This window comes from Rhinatrema bivittatum, chromosome 2 (assembly GCF_901001135.1).
Source record: "Rhinatrema bivittatum chromosome 2, aRhiBiv1.1, whole genome shotgun sequence".
NCBI lineage: Eukaryota > Metazoa > Chordata > Amphibia > Gymnophiona > Rhinatrematidae > Rhinatrema > Rhinatrema bivittatum.
The window spans coordinates 600,263,868-600,289,412 of record NC_042616.1 but is presented as its reverse complement, the minus strand read 5'-3'; the positions used below and the strand labels follow the sequence as shown (position 1 = coordinate 600,289,412).

At 42.5% G+C, this 25,545-nt stretch overlaps 1 protein-coding gene across 1 annotated transcript in view; it reads left to right on the top strand.

Moving 5' to 3' along the window:
* Positions 1–25,545, top strand: part of TTC39C (tetratricopeptide repeat domain 39C) — a 184,433-nt gene that overhangs the window by 62,042 nt on the left and 96,846 nt on the right. The window lies entirely within an intron of this gene.

The following is a 25,545-nucleotide window of genomic DNA, read 5'->3' as shown; positions in this document are numbered from 1 at the left end:
CGGACTATGACAGTAGTTAAAAGACCACTAGTCCCATGTAGGCTGCCCGTTTGGGTGTGGAGAGGACCGAAAAAAGGTTTGGGTTTTAGAACAAGCCTTCATGGAAAAAGGTGTGAGCTAGGTTGATAGTGGTGGGAAATGTGTTGGGGAGGGGGAAATGTAAGCCAACTATCACTGTGACTAGGTTTAGCTAACGTTCTTTGCTGACCCAATCCTACCCCTGGAACCACCCAGGAATTGAGTGGCAAAAACTATTTTGTGACAATTTTCAAAAAACTTTGATCTAGCTATTGAACTCAATAGTTAGGCAGCTAGCTCCCTTTGAAAGTCCATCCCATAATGAATACTTTTATTTTCTCCATACATTTCATGGGTTTTATATACTCTTATATCTCCCCGCAGCTATCTTTTCCAAGGTGAGAAGTATTTTTTTAATTCATCATTATATGGAATCTGTTTCATACCCTGGATTCTTTATTGGCCTTCTAGTTACCTTTTGTAGGTTCACTTTTTGAGATGTGGGTGAGGGGTCATGTGCGCAGTATTCAAGATTTAGGCATATCATAGATTTGCATAATGACATTTCATTTCTTTATTAGTTTGCTGTAAAACCACTTCTACTTAATGACCTGAATAGTCATGGTATCTGGCTTCCAAGGATGAATTGTGGTAACCTGTACAGAGCAACGGTTATGACCTAACAGTGGTTGTATGGTTACATCAGGCTTCTAAGAAAACTGGCTTTACCAGTCTGAAATGTCCATAGTTAAAACCTGTATTTCAATGAGGTTGGGGAGCTGATGTTTTGGATAGTAGCCTTGCTGGTTTCGGTGGCTGAGCAGATCGCTAGAAAGCTTGATATTAACACACAGATGGAGGACCAGGATGTTGGATTTAGGTTGGCCGTGTAAGAATCAGAGAGGAAGATAAAGCTTGAAATGGCCTACCAGCGAAGATGGGAGACCACCTTAACAGATTCTGTGCTTGTTTGGGACTGATATGGAGTGCAATGGTAGGAAAAGTTGAAAGATAAGACATGGGTGCATAGGGAACCGATATTTGGTTGTCTATGGATGTTGCATGCTTATCTTTCCAAAGTGGATAAATCTCAATTGGACCAATTTGGTTCTGTTTCTGCAATCGTTTACGATGTTACGTTGCCTGAATTTAAATCCGTTCTTCAGATTTAACTCCGGAATTGTCTCAATATCTTCTGTACTGACGACTGTTAGGAAAGAATTCATTTAGCTTCTGTGCCGTGGCTTTTTCTTCCCTGAATATACTTTTCAGACAAGATATAAGAACATAAGAAATGCCATGCTGGGACAGACCAAGATCTATTAAGCTTAGCATTCTGCCTCCCTTAGTGGCCTGTTCAGGTCACAACTACCTGCAGATCCCACGAAGCAGACCTATTTCTTGTTGTTTGCTCCCTGGTATAGCAGTAGTTTTCTTTAGTTTATCTGGCTAATAATGTTTTATGGACTTTTCCTCCAGGAACTTGTTCAAATGTCTTTTAAACCCTGCTATGCTAGTTGCCTTGACCACATCCTCTGGCAACAGATTCCACATTTTGATTGTATGCTGAGTAAAAAAAAATACTTTCTATGATTTGTTTTAAATCTGGTTGTCAATTTCATGGAATATCCCCCTTGTTTTAATATTACTTGAAACCGTTCCACCCCATTCATGATTTTCTAAATTTCAATCATGTCCCCTCCCAGCCATCTCTTTTTCCAATCTGAAGAGACCTAACCTGTGTAGCCTCTCATCATAAGAGAGATGTTTATCCCATTTTATTATTTTTGTTGCCCTCCTCTGCACTTTCTTTTTCATTTTTTATTTATAAGATTTTCAAAGTTATATCCAGGATATAAACTTGTAGAGAACAATATAGAGAGAGAAGAAACAAAATTTCTCCTAGGACAAGCAGGATGATAGTCCTCACACATGGGTGACATCGGATGGAGCCCGGCACGGAAAACTGATTTCAAAGTTTCTAGATCTTTGAGCATACTGAATAAGCTCAGCATGCCCTATTCCACGCATCCACGCAGGGGTGCCTCTTCAGTCTCTCTCTTTCTGCAGCGCTTTCACCTCGCGGTAGAGTGAGTTTGTAGTTTTTCCTTAGAAATTGCCTTTGGAAACTTTTTTTTTCACTGTCACTTTTGGGTTTGTCGTGAATTCATCGAACGAGGGTCCCTCTAGTGCACCAGTCAGGTTTTTCGCTTCCATTATCTCCCATGGTGGTGGTGCCCTGGTACCCGCCTGCTGTCACAGTCTCATGTTTTTTCCCTTTTCATTCATTATGGTCTTGTCCGGTTTCCATCGGTGCCCCTAGTGTCAGAGGAACATGTCCATCGCAGATCCCCGACATCTGGGATTGCCGCAAGTGTGCCCAGATTCCCCCCAAGGAACGTCGCGCTCGTCAAGACGGAGAAACTCCTTGGGTCGAGGAAGTCCTAGGTATAGACATCTGCATTGGCGGCATTTGCACCAATGGACCTGGAAGCTACACCGAACCATCGGCATTGGCGGGGCCATTGGTTTCGTTGATGCCATCAGTGGATAGGGACGCTGGGGACCGGCGCCTGTCGGTTTCTTCCAAGTCAGGGATGTCTGGTTCATCATAATCAACCTTGGCACTGGGGAAAGCCAGATGAACAGAGAGGGAAGCCAAGAAAGCATCGACACTGGTCACCCTCTATGCATGGTGCTGGGCTTGGGAAGGTGCTGGCTCATGCCGTGATGACCCCACAGCGAGAAGTGCCAATCCTCCATCAATGCCACAGGGGTCTGCGATGGTCTCCATCGGTCCTGGTGCCAGTTGCCGATCCACCATGAGGATCTGAGGATGATTTGGCCACCCCTCCTGCCTCCTCCAGTCTGTTTTGGCATTGGCAACTTTCGAGGAGCAACTGGAGCACAGGATCCAGGTGGCAGCAGGCGTTGCAGGGCATTGAACCAGCAGTACAGACTGTGCTGGTGTTGGCACTTGTCCTGCTGGAACCACTGCTGGAACGGCTCATCATGCTTATTGGTAGGGATGTGCAGAAGGGAGGTATTTGTCCGATTCGGTATTCGTATTCGTCGGGACCCAAATCCGTTGCATCCGTTTCATAGGGGGGGGACCCGATTCGTTCATTAGTTGAATTCGATGAACCCCATCCCAACCCTTTAAATTTAATTACAACCCCCCCTCCTGACCCCCCCCCCCCCAAGACTTGCCAAAAGTCCCTGGTGGTCCAGCGGGGGTCCTGGAGCGGTCTCCTGCACTCGGGCCGTCGGCTGCCGGTATTCAAAATGGTGCTGATAGCCTTTGCCCTTACTATGTCACAGGGGCTAGTGGTGACATTGGTCGGCCCCTATCACATGGTAGGAGCACAAGATGGCGCCGGCCTTCCATTGCTCCTACCATGTGACAGGGGCCGACCAATGGCACCAATAGCCCCTGTGACATGTAAGGGCAAAGGCTATCGGCGCCATTTTGAATACCGGCAGCTGATGGCACAAGTTAAGGAGATCGCTCCAAGACCCCCACTGGACCACCAGGGACTTTTGGCAAGTCTTGGGGGGGGGGGGGGTTCAGGAAGGTGGGGGTTTTATTCATTAATGATATGTTGCATTTGTGGGGGTTCGCCATACGTTTCACGGACCCACGAATGCAACGAATTAGGGACCTATACGTTGCAGATTGCGCATTCGTTCAAAACGAATGCACATCTCTACTTATTGGTGTGTTACTGACCCTGTTGGCGTCTGTTCCTGGGAGGCCATCGATGCCCGGCAGGGCACCGATGCTTTCCCCAACCAATATGATGCTCATTGCCGGTTCCTCTGAGGAGGAAGCTCTATCAAGGCCGGCAGACACAGAGGGCTGCTGCCCTCGTCCAGCTTTGCTGGGGCTGGCACTGGTGCCACCGATACCCGTGTACCTCTGGACGAAGTCCGAGTACCCAGGACTGCATCCCCTGTGGACTACAGTGACCCCCCTGGGGGGATGACACTGTGGAATTCTCCTCCGAGAACTTGGAGGGTCTCCCTTCAGAACAGTCTCCTCCATGGGACCTGACCTTTGCAGGTTTTGTACAGGCAATTGGGGAGACTCTTTTCTGTTAATGACAGAGGAGGATGCCAGGCATAAGATGCTGGAAATCCTCCAGTTTGTGATGTTCCCGATGCTTGAGATCTTTAGGGAGTACTGCTGAGGATCTGGGAGCACCCGTCACAGTACCTCCCGTCAACACGAAGGCGAATGGGATTTACCTCGTCCAACAGACTACTGGATTTGAGAAGCGTCAGCTGTCACTCCAATCTGTAGTGGTTGAATCTGCTCTCAAGAAGGCCAAGCGCGCTCAGACCCATGACTCTGAGCCCCCGGGCAAAGATCATAGAGCGATGGATGCTCTTGGTAGGAAAGTGTTCCAAGGGGCCATGCTCATTGCCCGCATTGCCTCTTACCAGCTCCAAATGAGTCAATACTCTCGCAACCTCTGGAATCAGGTGCAAGAGACAGCTGAGTGACTGCCTCAACAGCAGCAAAGACCCATTCTTATTGCTTATGTGTCAGGGCTTGGAGTGTGGAAAACATGAGGTTCATTCAACCTACGATGTTTTTGAGATGGCAGCAAGAGAATCTGCAGCAGGAGTCAGCACCCGCAGAATGGCATGGCTGCGGGCTTCTGATCTCTGACTGGAGGTGTACAAGAAAGACTGGCTGACCTGCTGTGCACAGGAGAGAGTCTCTTTGGAGAGAAGGTGAGGGACGCGCTCTATCAGCACTTCAGACCCGCCTTCCTCAGCCAGGAGGTCCGCGAGTCAGGTCAGAGGAATTTTCTACCGCTAGAAGAAGTACTATCCTTTGGCCCCTGCTCCCGTTCAGAGGGTGAGCTCATGGGGGCCATCCCAGGCAACAGAGAGCTCCCAAGCCCCAGCTGGCTCCCCAGCCAAATCCTGGGGCAGGGTTTTGACTGAACCGTAGGGAGTTAGCCCTCACGAAACCTACCTGCCACCCCATGGAGTTGGGTTTCTCCAATTTTTTGTTTTAATTTTTATCATAATTCTGTCCAAGCCTGAAGAGGGACCCCATGAGAACTCATGGAATAGGGCATGCTTAGTATGCTCAGTCAAAGTTCCAGAATCTTTGACATAAGTTTTCCCTGCTGGGCTCCATCCGATGATGACACCCATGTGTGAGTACTAACATCCTGCTGTCCTAGGAGAACACCTGTTACAGGTAAGCAATTCTGCAGCAACCTTTCAAAAAAGAAGGAAACCATTTGCCCTCATATTCCCTAATAGTCCACAAATATGGGGAAGAATAATACCCAATACCAGAAGAAAAAAAAAATATAAACACATATCAAATCATGCAACAGCTGAATGTAGCTGAAATTTCCCTTTGCTAACTAACTGCAATTCAGTTTCTGGAGAGGAGGTAGCCCTTGGGCAAAGAGTCACAATAAATCTGCCTGGACCTGTCTCTCATTTATAAACTTGGCAATCTGGGACAGATTATAAAACAAGTACTTCACTCCTCTGAATTTAGTCACATGTTTGCAGGGAAAATTCAGCTAGAATAAAGCTCCCAGTTGCAGAGCCCTAGGTCTTATCATTAAGAATCTTTTCCTCTGAGTTGCCTTTGACATATCAGGGAATATATATCGCTTAAGCTGTATGTGTTGAGCAGTAAATACATTTTAATAAATGTAAATACAAATGTTCATATTAAATAGGGAAATAAATATATTATGAAAAAAGCTTTAAAATGTAATCTCTGTCTGAATCTAGGACTAATGTTGCTATAAGAGTTGATGGAATCCTCATTGCCAGATTTCTCCAAATAGGCTGCTAAGTTCGAGACATCTGATGAAGCTTGAATAGACAAATCTGCTCCCTGAGGCTTGTTTTTAAAAGTTTGAATTTAGTACACTTTAGATATAGAAGTTAAAGCATTTTCTGGAATTTTAAGTATTTCCATAAAATATTTCCTTAGAATTTCCAATGAGAAGTCTAAATTTGTTTCCTCAAAGTTTATAAACCTAATTTTTCTTTAATGAATCACATTTTTTCCAGTGTCTCCATCTTGTTCTGGAAAAGTAATCGACCTTTACACAGAGACCCTTTGAAGCCTTGCATCGTAGTTATGTTTCCAGACTTTTAAGTTTTTGAGTCCCAGATGACATTTTCTTTTTCACAAGTCTGTAGAGAAGAGGTTAAACCCTGTTGAAGTATAAACTGTCCCACTTGCAGGAATGAGTTTAGAATTATTTTGGAAAGCAATTAAAAAGTTATAACTGGTGGTTTAGGCAAGACAAAAGTAGATAGCACATCTTGTTGGTTTTGTACCTGGTGTCCAGATATCCCCAACAATTAAGTCCTCTACTCCTTGGGTTTTCTGCCTAGACAGGCTCTCCCATCTACTCTGTGCTCTGTAGGTTGAATCTCTTCCTCCCCTGCCCCCACAGCAGTTGGCTTGCAAACTGGGAAAACTATTGCTGCCTCCCAGTCTGGTATGTGATGTCATCTGCCTGCGTCGAGAATACAGCAGACTCTCCGCTGCCCACTGCTGGCACCCATGGCTCCGCCGTCAAAGATGCCTCTGTGTCGGGGTGGCTTCCTTTCCCTGTTAGGAAAGCAAGTGATGCTTCACTGGAGCCTTGCAGGGGATCTTGCGCTCGCAATCTGGAGACAGGCCTATCCATGGCATTGCAGAGACTTCCAAAAAAGTATGAAGCTTACTTTTCCATTTCCCCATTAGCAGAAGGTAATATAATAGAGGACAAACAAAAAAAGCCTAAGAGGAGAAGGCATGCAGCCGTCTTGGTTTGTCTCTTCATCTTTTCTAGTTTCACTATGTCTTGTTTGAGATGGTGATCAGAACTGCACACAATACTCGTGGCTCGATACAAAGGTAATATGATATTTTCTCTCTTTTATTTGCTTTCCTTTTTGGGTTATTTCCAACACTCTGTTTGCTTTTTTGACTGCCGCTGCACACTAAGCTGAGGATTTCAATATACTGTCCACAAGAACACCAATGTCCTTTTCTTGGGTTAACAGTGTGCTCGGCTCAGTGCACCGTATTGCATCGGCCCCTAGGTCTTTCTGCAGTTTCTCACGATCCACTGCTGTTTTACAACTTTGAATCATTTCAGGTCATCTTTAAATTTGATCACCTCACTTGTTCCCTTTTCCAAATCATTTATGAATTTAATAAACAGCACAGGTCCCAGTACTGATCCCTGTGATACTCCACTAATGATCCTTCTCATTTGATAAAACTGACCATTTAGTCCTATCCTCTGCTTCCTGTCTTTAACAAGTTCTCAATCTACAATAAGAGAGTGCCTCCTATCTAGAGTTGCAACTTTCTACTATGAAAATTCCAAACACTTGGATGGGCTGAGTAAAATTTTCGCCGATGGTGTCCTTCTACTTCCAGATATGTCTGTTATTCCCATCCTTGCCCCCCGTTTATTCTCTTCAATGCCCCTCTTCCCTAGGACCAAGCCCAGCAGAATTGCAATGCACACACTTTTCTCCAATGCTTCCCTGCCACTCCACTCATTAAAGCCCAGCATTTTGACACTCTGCACCCCAGTACCCCCAAACATAAGAACATAAGAAAATGCCATTATGGGTCAGACCAAGGGTCCATCAAGCCCAGCATTCTGTTTCCAACAGTGGCCAATCCAGGCCATAAGAACCTGGCAAGTACCCAAAAACTAAGTCTATTCCATGTTACCATTGCTAATGGCAGTGACTGTTCTCTAAGTGAACTTAATAGCAGGTAATGGACTTCTCCTCCAAGAACTTATCCAATCCTTTTCTAAACACCGCTATACTAACTGCACTAACCACATCCTCTGGCAACAAATTCCAGAGTTTAATTGAGCATTGAGTAAAAAAGAACTTTCTCCGATTAGTTTTAAATGAAATCCTCATTATCTCTCAAGAAGACCCGACCTCTTCCCAACCAACCTTCACCACGATTAAACCTTCTCCATTTGTCAGAGACCTGGGGGTCATCCTCGACAACCAATTCAACCTTAGGAAATTCGTGAACACCACCACGAAAGATTGCTTTTTCAAACTTCAAGTACTCAGAAATCTCAAGCCACTTCTGCATTTCAAAGATTTCAGACTAGTACTTCAAGCAATTATCTTGACAAAACTGGACTACTGCAACTCTCTGCTACTAGGTCTTCCAGCCATCGTTTTAAAACCGCTTCAGATGGTGCAGAACTCTGCAGCTAGGCTCCTCACCAATACCAAAAAGAGGGAACACATCTCCCCCACTCTTCAGAGCCTACACTGGCTTCCAGTCAAATCCAGGATCTTATTCAAGGTACTCTCGATTATCCATAAAGTTATCCACAACCTCACTGTCCTCAATACCTCCACTCTGCTAAAGCTGCATACCTCCTCCAGACCTATCAGGAGTGCCTACCAAGACACCCTATTTGCTCCCCAAGCTAAAACCTCAATCAGAAAACGCGCCATCTCGACAGCTGGCCCACACCACTGGAACGTGCTACCCCACGACCTTAAACGAGAATCCTGCCCAGCTGTCTTCAAAAAGAGACTAAAAACATGGCTATTTAGCCAAACCTTTCAGGATATTTAACTCACCTTCCATGCAACTTTACTTTCTTTTAACTATATGAGTATTTCAAGTTCTCTTGTTTTGGATGAGCTTAGTATCTGACATTTTTAAATAATCTCCCTTGATCTTATAAGTCTATGCTTAGACCAGAGTGTTACATTTCCTGTTAAATTTTTTGATTTTCTAATGTGGTTCTCTGTACCGCCTCAAGGAGAAATTGAAGTTAAATGTAAACCGGTATGATTTGTATCTCTACAAGAATGTCTGTATAGAAAAAAATAAAAATAAATAAATAAATGTGCCCCATGCTAACTTCATGGAGTGCCCCCTAGTTTTTCTATTATCCGAAAGAGTAAATAACCGATTCACATCACACCATTCTAGACCTCTCATAATTTTAAACATCTCTATCATATCCCCTCTCAGCTGTCTCTTCTCCAAGCTGAAAAGTCCTAACCTCTTTAGTCTTTCCTCATAGGGGAGCTGTTCCATTCACCTTATCATTTTGGTAGCCCTTCTCTGTACCTTCTCCATCGCAATTATATCTTTTCTGAGATGCGGCGACCAGAATTGGACACAGTATTCAAGTTGCAGTCTCACCATGGAGCGATACAGAGGCATTATGACATTTTCCGTTTTATTCACCATTCCCTTTCTAATAATTCCCAACATTCTGTTTGCTTTTTTGACTGCCGCAGCACACTGAACCGACGATTTCAATGTGTTATCCACTATGACGCCTAGATCTTTCTTGGGTTGTAGCACCTAATATGGAACCCAACATTGTGTAATTATAGCATGGGTTATTTTTCCCTATATGCATCACCTTGCACTTATCCACATTAAATTTCATCTGCCATTTGGATGCCCAATTTTCCAGTCTCACCAGGTCTTCCTGCAATTTATCACAATCTGCTTGTGATTTAACTATTCAGAATAATTTTGTGTCATCTTCAAATCTGATTATCTCACTCGTCGTATTTCTTTCCAGATCATTTATAAATATATTGAAAAGTAAGGGTCCCAATACAGATCCCTGAGGCACTCCACTGTCCACTCCCTTCCACTGAGAAAATTGTCCATTTAATCCTACTCTCTGTTTCCTGTCTCTTAGCCAGTTTGCAAGGCCAAGAACTTAAAACACTCAACAGTTTGGAGGTGCAATCACACCAATAATCTCACCGTATTTGCCCTTTTTAGTGCAGTATTAGTGCCTGTTCCTAATCCTCAGCTTTGCGATCGAGCAGCACTAATGGCTGCAGCAGCTGGAGGTCAGCATGAGAAGGACAGGACTAAGCAAGTTAGGGAGACAAGCTAGGTTACAAGCAGGCAGCAGTGGGTCAGGAGCGGCAGGAGTCTCTATCTCCTATGCTGTAGTCGGGAGATGGGGCCCGGGCGAGAGAGTGGAGATAGACACAGCGACATGGCCAGGCAGCAGCACCAGCAGAGTGGGAGAAGGGAACCAGGGGCAGTCAGTGGCAGGTGAAGGTAATTTTTGTGTCAAGTTTAGGCAGAACCAGATTGAGATATTTTGGTGCCCGGGGCAGGCCAGTAATTCGGCTTCCCTGCCCCCAAATATTCTAAAATTGCCGACCAAAATTGAACTGAAAAATGCAGCAAGCCCAACTATATTATGCAGTGCAACAATGGAAAAACAGAAACATCATTTCTCACAAAACATCAAGCATTAAAATCAAGAGAGATAAACAATTCATAATATTAAAATCATACTCATATAAAGAATGTCAAAACAGCTGATTAGAATATCCAATACTTAAAAACTCAGATAAATTTGTTCTATTTCCCAAACATAAATAATGCAAAACGGCATCCAAAATTGAAAATTTGGATTTAAAAATCTCCCACTCTCCATACCTGGAATCTTTTGATTTCCAGTCACCCTGACTTTGATGTGGATTGGGGAGAGCTGCGCAAACTTCTCTCTCTCTCTCTCTCTCGCACAGATTCATTCATTCATACTCCCCTCTCTCAAAACAAACATATATGCAAGCTCACCCTCTTTTTCATATACATGCAGGCTTTCTCTCTCTTTCTCAGACCAGTGAAGAAACCAGAACTGATTTTTTGGGGTGGACAGTACTAGTTGTACTCTTATCAATAGGTAAGGCCTTAGAGTGCACCTGACAATGGATTTCTAAGTAGTCTGCAACAGCTGTTATGCATCATGAGTGAATAACTCACTTATTTCAAGAACTTACCAACAGTAAAAAAAAAAAAAAAAAATCCTTAACATATATTAATTTTTTATATTTATTGCAGTTTATAAATACGCAAGTAGGAATATTATGAAAAAAGCAAATAAAGAACATATAACAGAAACATCAGATCTAATCATGAAATAAAACAAATATCCATGTATTCTTTCATGAATCCACTCTCCAGAAAGGCAGAGATAATCATAACTGCAATAAAACAGCAATAATCATAAGAATAGGTGCAGAGCAGAATTAGGACAGTTCACATTACGACCCAACAGGGGGAAAAAAAAGTATGTGTATATGTATAAACATACATATATACACACACACATGTGTATGTGTGTGTATGCCTCCCTCAATGAATATACAATTAACATTGAACTATTGTTCCAATAAATACAAAACAAATTTTATTGACTGCATTACATTTCATAAATCTGCCTGTTGCCCTCTCTTCTTTGTGGAAAATACTTTCATATAAAACACTAATAAAATTAAACACCTCACAATACTCACACATACATACCATCCTAAAACAAATCTCTACCTGTTCCAATGACTCTTGTTGTTTTTGTATATTTAAAAAAAAAAAAAAAAAAAATTCACAGTCTAAACATATGCTACAATATACTAGGCGCAGTTTTTTCTCAGACTCATTTTGTCACAAGCCCCTGTTCTAGACTGTTTTATGTTTTTTATGTCTGCATATCATGGAGATCAGTTCCAAAGTTCAAAAATAGGTACCAAGAGTTCCAAAGATTATTGATTAACAAACAGCCTCTACAAAAACTTTTGTTTCGCCATGTTTTGGGCTTCCTCAGGAGGAACCAAGGCTGCTGTAGTGATCTTCACAAGCTGGTAATCCTAGTAGAGCATCACCAGAGCTGATGCTCTAATGTCATGTTTCTTAAAAGAAATGTCAAACTCAAACACTAATGTCCCAGAGGTTTAAGGTAGTATATAAATGTGAATTCACAACATCATATTAAATACTTTTGATGAAAGACCTCATACAAGGCATACATTGATCAATGCTAATTAGCACCAAAGTATACCAACAGTATAATCATGGGTCTGTGATATAACAATCAACTTTTTTTCAATTTTTATGCTCAAGTGAATGTGTGGCCCATTTTAGACCCGTGTTTCATTCTGCATAATAGCACTTAACTTAATGGAGTCGAGTAACGCCAAGAAACATGGTCGTGAGGTCATATCCAAAGCCAAGCCCGACACGGACCGTGTTTCGGCTTCACAAGCCTTCTTCAAGGGCTGGAAATCTGTGACAGTGCGGTAGTTACCAGCCTGTTCTGCAGAACATCTCTGGCTAAAAAATCCTGTGCCTATGCTGACTTCAAACATTTCAAATCTGTATTGACCTTCCAGTCTGCTCTTGCATTTGCCAAGCAAGACCACTAACTCCATATGACAAACTCTTAGATCTGATCTTTGCTTTCTCTTTGCCACACTTGATTCCCTCCTCAAACTTAATATGCCTCCCACCCCACTTCACTCTCTGTCCAGAATAGAGCTGACTATTTCCAGGACAAGGTTCACAAAATTAGTCTATCTCCTTCTCCCTCCCCTCTCCCCCCTCCCATTCCTCTATCCTTCTCCTGGCCCTGCCACCCACCCACTCCTTCTCCTCCAAAATCATAGTTGAGGAAACTACCCATCTTTTCTCTTCCTCTGATCCCTTTCCAACCCAGCTCCTAAGCTCTGTTTTCCCCGCAGACATCCCTTCCATCTTCATATACTCAGTCTGTTGCTTTACGTTGCTCCTATTCCCGCTGCCTTCAAACATGCTGTGATCACACCACTCCTCAAAGAACCCTTACTGGATCCTATCTATCCTGCTTACCATTATCCTACCTCCCGCCTCCCTTTTGCTTCCAAACTACTTGAATGTGCTGTTTGCCATTGCTGTCTTGACTTTCATCTCAAGTCATTCTCAGTCCACTTCAGTCTGGTTTTTGCCCTCAGTATTCCCTTGCCAAAGTCTCCAATGAGCTGTTTACAGCTAAAACCAGAGGCCTTCACAAGGAAAGGGGAAGGAGAGATGAGAGGAGAGGTGGTGCGGAACTGTAGAGAGAAGGCTCTTGTAGATAAGTATACAGAATTTAAACTGCATGCAGAATGGATAGGAAGCCAGTATAGCGAATTGAGAAGATGGGTTATGTGGTGTAGTGAATTTGGTGAAAGATAAGTTGCATGGCTGAATTTTGAATAGACTATAGAGAGAGAACTCACTGGGAGACCTGTAAGGAGCAGGTAGCAGTAGACAAAGCAAGAGATGATAAGAGTGAATAAAAGATCTGGTAGTGTATCAGAAAAAAAAAGATGGATTTTGATGATATAACAAAGGTTGAGATGAGAAATGCAGGATCCAGCACCAGAGTGGAACAGGGAACCACAGAACTTGCAAAGAGGACAGCAAGGCAGGAAGCAGGAATATTGAGAACACAAAAGAACCTGCTTGAGCAACTAGTGCTGCTAAGAAAGCAGGAGACCTGTGGCGAAGGCACTTTGGTAGTAGTTCTGAGCCTCCCTTTATAGAAGGCAGGATGACATGTCGTCTGAGCATGTCACAGGAAGTCCTGCCAGCAGGACCTAGAAAAGGGCTCAAGAGCTGCAGGAAGTTCAGCCATGTTCCTTGGATGCAGCATGATGCTGGAGGCTCTTTGGACCAGAGGTGTGAGGGGCGTTACAGGGACTCTTATGTTTTTATACAGCACTGCATACATTGAGTAGTGCTATAGAAGTTCTGAATACTAGTAGTAGCAGTAATTTGTAATCTATCATTAAAAACAGCCACAGTATCTGAAGATTGCAGGATGACCAATGTAATACCAATTTGTAAGGGGTGATTTGGGAAAGCATAGACTGGCCAGAGTGGTAGATTTATTTATTTATTCGCTTTTATGCATCGACATTCGTGGGTACATCATGCTGGTTTACAATATAACTGAAGGAGGAAATTACAAAAAACCAGGGTGGGGGAAGAGAGAAGGGGCAAGAGAAGAAAGGGAAAAATAGGAAGAGGAGAAAAGGAACAGTACCCGATGGAAAACAGAAGAGCATAATAAGTAGCATTGCAGATTGTACACTCAGTAAGGGACAGTGTATAACCTTATACACTGTGGATAAACTTATATAAATTATACACTCCAAAAGTATTATATACAATAATAACAAAAAGTCTTATATACAATAGTATACATTATCTCTAACTAGTACATACATGAGAAACTATATATGATATAGTGTCACTATATATGATATAGTGGTAGATAATTTTAGAGACAAAATTACTGGCTGTTAGTAATATATATGGCTAAAATTTTGTTTTGGTTTGTTTGTTTTTCGTCCAAATTTCATTTTGCAGGGGTCTTAGATTAGTTTTTATTTGTACTCGTTTGGGGAAAATAGTGTGTATACTATTTTTCAAAATGAATAAAAACTAAATATGTTGGGGTTCTGGCACCATTTTTTGTTTCAGATTTAACAAAAATGGTTGCTTTGGGTCACATTACCATTTATTTTTAAACAAAGGTTCATTTCTGCTGGCCATGTGAATAGTCATGGTCTAATGGGGAAGAGCCAACATGGATTTAGTATAGGAAACCTTTGCCTTACCAATGTGAGATTTTTCAAGGCACAATGAGAAGTGATCAGATTTTCAGATGATACAGAATTAGTCAAAGTTGTTAAAACGTGTGCGGATTCTGAGGCAGTGCAGAAGGACTTTGCAAGACTGGGGGCCTGGCCATCTAAAATGGCAGATTAAATTTAATGGGGACAAGTGATGTACATAAAGAGAAAAATCCTAACCTTAAGTATACAGTGCTGGGTTCCAAATTAGGAGTCCACACCCAGGAAAAAGGTCTTGGATTCACTGTTGACAATAATGCTGAAATCATCAGCTCAGTGTGCAGCAGCGGTCAAAAAAAGCAAATAGAATGTTAGGAATTATTTGGAAAGGAATGGAGTAATTAACAATAGAGGTGAATAAGGCAAATTTACATTTATTGATCCTTGAGTATGGTGTGCAGTTCTGGCCAGCCAATATCAAAAGACAAGTGAAACTGGAAAAAGTTCAGAAAAGGGCAATAAAAAATGAAGATGCAACGATTTCCTTATGAAGAAAGGTTTAAACAGGTTAGGGCTCTTCAGCTTGGGGAAGAGGCGACTGAAAATGGATCACAAGTGGGGTGAACAGGTAAATAGGGAATTAAGACCCTTGAGTGAAGAATTTACTCTGTTCCTTCTACGTGTCTTGTTTGTTTGGGAGAGAGATGTAAGCAAGTTGTTACTGTGGCTGGTCTGCAGCTTGAAATATGTTGCCTGATATTAGAACTACTATTGTTACTCCTTGTTAAATGTAAATTTGCCTTATTCACCTCTATTGTTAATTACTTTAGTTATTGCTTCAGTTATACCCTTGTTCTATGTAAACCGATCCGATATGGTTATTACTATGAAGGTCGGTATAAAAAAAGTGTTAAATACATAAATATTGATGATTTTAAATCAGTTAGGAAGAAGCTGAAGGCTCATTTGTTTAAAAAGGCTTTATAATGTTGAATAATGAGCCAGAATAGTAATATTAAGTAGCTAGTATAAGATCTAGTGGTTCATTAGACAGATGCTGTCAATGAAAGACCAGAAACAGCCATTTACATTTGTATTTTTTTTCTTATATTTGTGTAGTTGTATTTTAGTATGGATGTTGTTTCTATATACAGTGCAGAATTTTTAGGTAATGTGGTCCATAAATATTTATCCTTTCAAATGGTACTAGGGGACACTCCATGAAATTAACAGCAGATTTTAAACAAATCCTAGAAAGTGTTTTCATTTTTTCACTCAATGCTTTGGAGTTTGTTGCCAGAGGATGTGGTCAAGGCATCTAGCATAACTAAAGGATTTGGATAAATTCCTGGAGGAAAAGCCCATATTTGACACACGATAACGAAAGTGATCAAGATCTCACAGAAAATATAACACTAATCAACCAGTGGGTAAATTTAAAAAGTTCTTAAGTGTGAAGGTTGCTTAAAAAATTGTCCTGGTGCTGTTCTGCCTATGCTAAAGCAATACAAAACACTAGAACACTATGGTATAATCATCCACCTAGTAAAGCTATTTATTATATATAGATGATGATTTTATTAATAAAAATATAATTTTAATTAAAGTCTCAAGGAAATATTGCTAAAATGTACTTTACCAAAACAAAGTGCCTCAGTGATGTGTTGTTGATCTATCCAATTCAGTGAAGCTGCGGTGTTTCCAGACTAAGTTCTTAAGGTTTTTTCCCATAGACACAAAATGGGAGAAAAGCCTTAATGAATCTGACCCTAAGAAAGCTAAGTATTCTTAGTTGAGGTGCCTTGTAGGCGCAAGTGACATCTCCACATTAGTGGTCTGTATATTTTTGTGAAGTCTTTGCAACAATTGTGGAGTCAGGACTGTCTGTTTTAGTGAAATATGTAATCTTCTTTTTTTTTTTTTTTAAAAGCACCATTTTGGTTCAGTTTTCTTGAAGCTATATTTTTAATAAGAAATTCACGACATTCATATATATAGAAATATGGATTAGATCTAATGACTTTACTAGGTGGATAATTATTCAGTAGTACTCTAGTGCTTTGTTATAGCACAGGTTGTACATAAGTAAGTATTTAATATGAGTAAGGTGTTCCTATATATTTAAATATCTAATAACTTTTTGGATTTATTTACTGGTTGATTAGGTAAGTCTATAAACCAGCCAGGTAGATTTGGGAAAGCCCTGAGTAAGCAACAAAAAAAATGTCAATATTTGTGGACTCTGCTAATTTGGCTCAGAGTTAATGGGATGAGTTTGGGCTGTTTGCTTATCTGTGTACTCTTGTTCTGTTTTCGGAGTGGGGGAGGGGTTTGCCTGAATTAGCAATATTGTACATCGCTTTAAATGGCCTTGTCCAGGGATCTGCACTTTGGGATCTGCCAGGTAATATGACCTGGATCAGCTACTACTGGAGACAGGTTGCTGGGCTTAATGGACCTTTGGTTTGATTTAGCATAGCAAAATGTTAGTTGTTTTTTTGGAACATTGATGATGCAGCTAAATCTTAAAACAGAATGAAAGCTAGACTTGTGGGTTTATTGCTATTTTAACATATAGGAGGAGAAACATTCTATGTCGGCTGTGTTCTATTCCCAGTGCATTTCTTATTGCAAGTTTCCCAATTTTGCCCCCCCAAAACCACTCCCCAGGTGTTAAAATTGAAAGTCCAATGTCCCCCCCAAGGACCAAGTTTAGTAGAACTCTGTCTCAGTTCAAATGTTGTAAGGGGTGAGACGAACACAAAGACAGAAACTGCAACACACACAAGGATTTCAGTATGAGTTGATCTCCATTGAACCAAGGCTAAAAAAAAAAGTAAAATTTGTTCAAGAAACAAAAGAAGAAAGTAATTGTGTAGAGATGATGCAGTTCCGCTGCATGACCTGTTCAATAGATCTCTGGAAATGGGAGTTGTGCCGAGTGATTGGAGAAGAGGGGTGGTGGGTCCTACTCTGCAAGAGTGGTAGCAGAGAGGAGGCTTGGAACCACAGGCCGGTTAGCCTCACCTCGTTGGTGGGAAAATTAATGGAGTCTCTGCTAAAGGAAAGGATAGTGAACTATCTACAGTCGGGAGAATTGTTGGACCCATGGCAACATGGATTCAGTAGGGGAAGGTCTTGTCAGACAGACCTGATTGATTTTTTTTTTTTGATTGGGTAACTAAAGAATTGAATCGAGGAAGAGCGCTCGATGTTATTTACTTGGATTTCAGCAAATATTTTGGTATGGTCCCACATAGGAGGCTTCTGAATAAATGAGGAGCTTGGGAGTGAGTGCCAGGGTGGTGGCATGGATCACAAACTGGTTGATGAACAGAAGACAGTGTGTGATGGTAAATGGAACATTCTCTGAAGAGAGAACAGTGATAAGTGGAGTGCCACAAGGATCGGTGTTGGGACCGGTTCTGTTCAATATTTTTGTGAACGACATTGCGGAAGGGATAGAAGGTAAAGTTTGTCTGTTTGCAGATGATACTAAGATCTGCAATAGAGCAGACATGCCGGAAGGAGTACAGAAAATGAGATGTGATTTAAAAAAGCTTGAACAGTGGTCGAAGACATGGCAGTTGGGATTAAATGCCAAGAAGTGCAGAGTCGTGCATCTGGGGTGCGGTAATCCAACAGAGCTGTATGTAATGGGGGTGAAGGACTGATGTGCATGGAGCATGAGAGGGATCTTAGGGTGATAGTGTCTAGCGATCTGAAGATGGTGAAGCAATGTGACAAGGCGATAGCTAAAGCCAGAAGAATGCTGGGCTGCATAAAGAGGAATTACCAGTAAGAAAAAGGAGGTATTAATCCCCTCGTACAGGTCCTTGGTGAGGCCTCACCTGGAGCATTGTGTTCAGTTCTGGAGACTGTATTTCAAAAAGACAGAGACAGGATAGAGGTGCTCCAGAGAAGGATGACCAAAAGGGTGGGTGGACGCCATCAAATGACTTATGAAAAGAGGTTGAAGGACCTAAATATGTATACTCTGGAGGAGAGGAGGAGCAGGGGAGATATGATACAGACCATCAGATACCTGAAAGGTTTTAACAATGCACGATCAACAACAAACCTTTTCCGTTGAAAAGTAATCTGTAGAAATAGGGGTTCACAAAATGGAACTCCAGAGAGGAAGACTCAGAACCAATGTCAAGAAATATTTCTTCATGGAGAGGGTGGTGGATGCTGGTATGGCACAGCAGATTCTACCATAAGCTTGCTGGGCAGGCTGGATGGACCATTTGGTCCTTTTCTGCCATCATGTCTGTTTCTATGTTATGATGAATGTTTGGGAATGCAAAATTTTAAGATAATGTACAGTTCCTTTCTCAGATAATTCTCACTGCTAAAAGAAGGGAATTTAGTAGTCCTGAAAGCTTACATTTAAAAACATTGCTAGCTGTATAAAATACCATTTCCTATCAACTATTTGGATTTCTTTTAAGAAGTTATTTTGGCCTGCTAGGTGTGTGCCCCTCCTTTCAAAACTGTTTTTGTTTTTATTTTTTTTTTTTAGTTTAAATCTAAGGATTCAAATTTTTTTTTTATGGGCTGGCCTGGCAGCTCGGTGGCAACGTTGTGTGCTGCCATGTGTAGGGACCTGGGTTTGAATTGCCATTGCAGAGGCAGCATACCCCGCCTCGTGGTCATCGCACAGTGGTGGCACCTAGCCACTGAATTTAAGGCAGGATTGAGACCCGGCGCATGGCCCTTGGCTGAGGGGCAGTCAATGCAGTGATAAAGCTTTAGGTGAGTTGAGAGGAGATATAAAATAAGGGAAAGGGAGGGGAGGGAGGAAGATCCCCTGTGTAGTTGTGAAGGAACACGTGTAGTGCCTGATTCCATTCCTATTCCTGACTGAGCCAGAAACCCAAAGGAGCAGGAGATAACTGCTGGGCAAAAGCCTCTCCCCGCACCAATAAATGAAAAAAAAATAAATAAAAAGATTACTTTCTGAATCCCGCATTCTTCTCCTGCCTGTGGATCATGCAGATTCTCATAATGGGCTATGTTTTGTTTTTTTTTCCATAAAAAATAGGATAAATACCGCTTTCTCAGCTATTGGTAAGCCAGAAGTCCTAGAACAGTTTCACTTCTTGTTTGTGTTCTTCCTCCTTCCGGCTGACTACTTTCCACCTGTTTCTCGACCTTGTGAGACTGGAAAATTGGGCATCCAAATGGCAGATGAAATTTAATGTGGATAAGTGCAAGGTGATGCATATAGGGAAAAATAACCCATGCTATAGTTACACAATGTTGGGTTGTAGCACTTAATATGGAACCTAAGAAAGAGATCTAGGTGTCATAGTGGATAACACATTGAAATCGTCGGTTCAGTGTGCTGCGGCAGTCAAAAAAGCAAACACAATTTAGATAGGTGATGTTCAAGTGTTCTAATACCTGGAAGCACATAATGTTGTTGACTGTTACATTGTATCTCGGATTTTATGGATGCTGTACTATGATATGATTGAAATCTCAATAAAATATCAATTACAAAAAAAAAAAAAAAGCAAACAGAATGTTGGGAATTATTAGAAAGGGAAAGGTGAATAAAACGGAAAATATCATAATGCCTCTGTATCGCTCCATGGTGAGACTGCACCTTGAATACTGTGTACAATTCTGGTCGCCGCATCTCAAAAAAGATATAATTGCGATGGAGAAGGTACAGAGAAGGGCTACCAAAATGATAAGGGGAATGGAACAACTCCCCTATGAGGAAAGACTAAAGAGGTTAGGACTTTTCAGCTTGGAGAAGAGACGACTGAGGGGGGATATGATAGAGGTGTTTAAAATCATGAGAGGTCTAGAACGGGTAGATGTGAATCGGTTATTTACTCTTTCGGATAGTAGACTAGGGGGCACTCCATGAAGTTAGCATGGGGCACATTTAAAACTAATCGGAAAAAGTTCTTTTTTACTCAACGCACAATTAAACTCTGGAATTTGTTGCCAGAGGATGTGGTTAGTGCAGTTAGTATAGCTGTGTTTAAAAAAGGATTGGATAAGTTCTTGGAGGAGAAGTCCATTACCTGCTATTAAGTTCACCTAGAGAATAGCCACTGCCATTAGCAATGGTAACATGGAATAGACTTAGTTTTTGGGTACTTGCCAGGTTCTTGTGGCCTGGATTGGCCACTGTTGGAAGCAGGATGCTGGGCTTGATGGACCCTTGGTCTGACCCAGTATGGCATTTTCTTATGTTCTAATGTTCTTTGCTTACATTTGAACTGGATTGGCTGATGCGAGCTTATGACCAAATTTATGAAAGTTAAGTGCCTGCTGTACACAGGTGAAGGGGGGGGGGGAGATATCAAGATAGATGCAAACTAACAGCTGATAGGAAAGCAAACAAGAGGAGGAAGTGATGTCACTTCCCATGAAAGCACCTTGAATCTGCTCTCTCCGTCTCGCTCAGACCAAACGCAACTTTTGGCGTTTTACTTCTAACTCCTGCTGACATCTTCGAGAAGCTTACCACCTCGAGCGCTTAATGGCTGCATCGGGGAAAAGAAAAACGGCGGATCTGCAGAAATTTTCCTATGCAAAAACTTGCGAGGAACCCGAGACAGCGCGAGGCAAGATGGCGGCCACGGAGACGCGAGATGAAATTGGGGAGACAAGCGATATGGCAGCCGGGACTGACGCGGATTATCCCACACGCGGTGAAATAAGAAGCTGGCTACAGGAAATAAGACATGATATCAAGACTTATAAAACTGAGATGACAACTTTAATCGCAGAAATCCGTGAAAAGCACTCCGAAATCACCCGGAGACTAGATGGAAACGGAGATTAGACTGGACACTCAGGGAGAGGGCTGGCATGCGCTCCAAAAAGAAAATGAATCGCTACATTCCCAATGTCAACAGCTCTCTGAGAAGATGGAAGACATTGAAAATCGTAGTCGCCGTTGCAACATTAGAATCAGAGGCGTGCCGGAGACTGAGGAGTATTCTGACTGCGTGGCAGTGGTTACCACAATCTCCAAGTTTTTCATTCTACAAGGTGAGCAGAATATGGACTCTGAGGCTCTGGTTATTAATATTGAAAGAGCCCACAGAACACGTGGGCCTCGGCTCTCAAATCAACCAAGAGACATATTGGGGTGTTATCTTTCCTTTAAAGAAAAGGAACAAGTTTACAATGCTGCACGAAAGCAATGCACGTGGCTATGGGAAGGCCACGAGATCGCCATCTTTGCGGACCTCGCGGCAGCCACATTGCGAAAACGCCAAGAATTCCGATGCGTCACTTCCCAGCTTTTGAGCTCTAATATTTGCTATCGATGGCTTTTTCCAGGTGGACTCATTTTTGCGATCCAAGGGTTTTCCCACCGTGTCCGCACAGTGGAGGAAGCTGCGGAGATCCTTAAAGCTGCTGGGATGACCGTGGAGATTCCCCCTAAACCCGCAGTAAGCAGTGCCGCCACTCGGGGAGGCCCACCGGCGCCACCAAAGTGGCAGCGAGTTACTAATGGGAAGCGACGATTGCAAAGAAACTCCGCAGGACCTTCAGGACATTCTGACCCTGTATGGTTTATGCAAGAGGGACAGAACATGGCTTCTTACTTGCTTTTACTAGCGGCACATATTGTTTGCTGAAGGCAGCTTTCTCATTGCAGCCCGACTGGCGGATCATCCCGCTAAAGCGATTGCGCAGTGACTGGATTGTACTGATACAGTTTCTAACGTTTTTTCCAAAAGTTTTGCTGTTTTGATTCGCAGGTCTGAGAAGAGAGCAGAGGAGAAGTGACTTAACATCCTCCATCCGTTTACTGAGATATGAATGGAATATCTCAGGATGTGGGGCAGAGTGGGTGGGGGGAGAAGTATATGTTAGGAATTATGCTGATTACAGCAGAGGTGTGGATGTTTGTAATGGGGAGTTTGGTACTTGCATACTATGTCACGATATGTTTGGGGAGGTCTAGACTTGTATTTTCCAGTCTGAGGGGATTTATTCAGGATGGAAAAGGGTGGGCTAATTCAGTAAATCACATAACGTATAAAAGACCAGCCAGAGCTGGACATAGGGTCCCTATTATTCTTGCAGGATGTAGGAGAGGGGACATTAAGGGATGAAGGCAACTTTTAAGTTCTTTTCTTTAAATGTGAAGGAAAGCAAACAAATGCAGAGCTCCCTGAATCGGTGATCTTGTGACCTCTGTCAGTTTTAGGTAGTATTATAAATGGAAGAGAATGTTGCTGGGCTCCAAACGATCTGATTGATGCATGGAGCGCTCATCCTCAACACCCATGGCATAGCCACGGGAGGGCCTGGGTGTGGGCAGTTGCCCACCCAGTTTGGACCCAGGCCCACCTAACCGGAAGAGGCTTGTTAGAGCAATGCCGTCACGGGATCCTATCCCCATGACTGCAAAGTGGAGCGCCAGAGCTGCAAAACCGTCACAGGATCCCGTCCCCGTGATGGCGAAGAGGAGGGCCAGAGCTGCAAAGCCACCGCGGGATCCCATCCCCACAATGATGAAGAGGAGAGCTGGAGTTGCAAGGCCAGGCCTGGTGCGACTGGGTGTGCATGGCACACCCAGGGAGGTGGTGGGCCAGCAACTGCAGGCGAGGCCACGGGCTGCCCGCAGCCTAGCCTGCTGCCATATGGCCCGAAGATAGCAGGAGGCCCTCAGAGCTCATCTCACCACGGCCCGATGATAACAGGAGACGCTGATGTGTGTGAGCTTCAATGTATGTTTGAATGAGTGAGAGCCTGTGTTTGTCTGAGGGCCTGTTTGTGTGTGTGCATGTGTTTGTTTCTGTGAGATCTGTGTGCATGTGTGTCTGTCTGTGTGAGATCCTGTGTGTGAGAGCCTGTGTGGGAGGGTGAGAATGGGAGCTTGAACGTGTGTATATGTGTGCATAAGAATGGGAGCCTGGGAGGGGGGAGAGCTTGTGAGTGTGAGGGAGTCTGTGAGCGAAAGTGTGAGTGTAAGGGAGGAAGGGGAGAAGAAAGACATTGAAAAGGAATTAGGAAATGAGCGACAAGGGAAAAATGGGAAAAAGAAACCAGGACCAAATGATTAGAAAAATACAAAGATCAGACATCAAAGGTAAAAATAAATGACTGAATAGGCCATCTTTTGGAATGTGCATTTCTTATATTTTTTGTATTTTGCTCTTTCTTCAGTATTCCACAGTTGTCTAGTTTCTCAGGCTTTCTATTTTGGTTTTGTCTGCCTGTTTCTGTTTCTGATTTGTAATCTCTTATTTCTATTTCTGCTCGCATGTAGTTTCTCTGTAGAGGTCCAGCTTGTTCTGATGTTCCAGTAGGTGATGTATTAATATTCTAGGGTCTGGTGTAGTATTTGCAGTGCTGCTTTTTCATGAGGTTGCTGTTATTTGAGTCCTTAGAGTCAGTGCTGTGACTGTATGGTATGGCAAGGTTCTAGATGTCTCTTTCTTTGCAGGAGTTTGTGTTACTTCACAAAATAGCAGTGGAGGGATATTTTTTGCTGAGGTGACACCAGAATTTGAATTTTTTTTTTCATGTTCTAATGTGAATTGTGTTAGCTCTGCTTGGCACCTTTTTTGATGATTAATGATATTTTATTGTAGCTATGATGATTTCTGGCTTTCTGCAAAGATGATTCATGAAATAATACATTAATTTTTGTTTTATTACATGATTGATCGGATCTGATCATTTTCTTTGTTTTTTTTTCATGATATACTTGTGCATTTATAAACTGCAATAAATATAAAATAAATTAACACAGATTAATAAGGAATGTTTAATGCTGGTAAACTGCTTGAAATAATTGAGGTCAAATATTTTAAAGTTTCGTACATGATGCATAATGGCTTTTGCAAACTACTTAGCCATTGTAGGGTATAGTATATGGCATTATTTATCAATAAATGCAACTAGTAGGACTCGGACCTGCATACCTACAGCCCACCCATGTTAACCTTGTACCCACCCAAAAAATCAATTCTGGCTACGCCACTGTTTAAAACACACATACACAAAAAAAACAAACATTTTCGAGAGCTGTTGAGAATATTTGCATCGACTGCTTTAAAATGAGATGATAAAACCCCCTAAAATAAATATTAGCTGATAATAGTAGCAATAATTAACCCTTCTAGACAGGGCATTTGCTATCAGCTAGTGTCTTCTGCTTCAGTCCGGGATGTCCACCCACTCAGCCCAGGCAGTCGCGTGCCCAGGAGCTGATGCGGGTTTAGATCTGAGACTGTCAGGGCTGCACTGTCCTTTGATTGATCCAGCGCATAATGGTGCTGTCCTGAGCAGCCTCGGCTTAGCTAGTGGTCTATAGATAGCTCCAGCACTCTGTGTTTCGGTAAACGTCAGTCAGAATTTCCATTAGAGCGAAAATTTCAAGGAGGGGTGGAATTGCCAGCAGTCCCCAGATCTACTTTAGTAGAGGATTAGTGGATATGAAGTCATTAGTTTCCTCAGGAGCTCCAGGGATTCTGCTTGTGGTTGCTCACAATTGCTGAGTTTTATTTTTGTTTTGTTTTTTTTTAATTTCTGTAAAGATCTCTCTACTTTTGAGACAACCTGAAGTAGATGAGCGTGTGCCCAGATGTAAGCCAATTCCTGCAAGCTAAGTGAGGAATGCACATCATTTGAAATTAAAATTATTTTTTTCCAGCAGTATTGATAGCTCCCAGGGAGTGCCAGCCATAACAAATAAACATAAGAAGCGTCACGCTGAGTCAGACCAATGCTCCATCCAGCCCAGCATCCGTCTCTGTGGCCAATCTCAAGTCATGTGGAAGCATTCAGGCCTTTCCTCACTGCCCATTCAGACACCCAAAGGGGGTGATCCCCTCCCCTCTGTGTGCATGCACGCACACACACACACACCATCACACCACAGCATAATTTTTTGCATCGACTGAAACCAGTTTCCAATCCCACAATAAGATATCACCTCCTAGCCCTTGACTTCTTAATGTGGTGAGGAGTCTCTCATGAGGGAGTTTCTCAAATGCCTTCTGAAATGGAAATACTTTGATTGGCTCACCTTTATCCACATGCTTAGTTCCACCTTCAAAGAATTAAGTACGACTTCTCTTTGCAAAATCCATACTGGCTCTATCCCGTTAAGCCATGTTTTCCCCAGTGATCAAT